Below are 595 nucleotides of genomic sequence, written 5' to 3'. Positions count from 1 at the left end.
TCGAGATCTAGTTGTAGCCTGTCCCTCTCTTCTAGCATGCTCACTTCTCCCCACATCTTAGTTTCATCTGCGAACTTAAACAAGGTGCTTGTCATGGTCCCCTAGCACCCCCTTACCATGCCAAGTTTACCTCAAAGCACCCTCACGTCTCACCCACCATGTCTTTGATGTTATGGTCTAAAAGGGAGGCTGCCTATCCATCCTCTTGGACACGGTTTTCCGTTGTACCCCGGCCCCATTCTGTAATGGGTGTCTTGGTGCACCCCAGCTTTATGGGCTATGCGTGGCTCCAACCACCCCTGTACCATGCCCCAAGCCTTGCAGATGTACCGGATGTTATTCGGTCTTAGCCGCAGCCCTTGTCTCTCTCTCTGTACCCTCTCCGGCACTCAGGCTCTCTGCAGTCCTTGTCTCTCACCACGCCCCACAGGCTGCCCCTGTCTGGGCTTCTCACTCTGCTCCCTCTCACTGGGGCTTTTCATGCTGCCCCCTTTCCCTGGGGCTGGGGTCAGTGCACCCCAAAATGCTGTGACCTCTCTGGCGCCAGGGTCGCCACGCTACCATGGATCCCCCATGAGGCCTCCTCCAACCCCTA

Source organism: Gavialis gangeticus, unplaced genomic scaffold, assembly GCF_001723915.1.
Source record: "Gavialis gangeticus isolate Ggan-Ray unplaced genomic scaffold, GavGan_comp1, whole genome shotgun sequence".
Lineage (NCBI taxonomy): Eukaryota > Metazoa > Chordata > Crocodylia > Gavialidae > Gavialis > Gavialis gangeticus.
Note: the sequence above shows the minus strand (reverse complement) of the source record.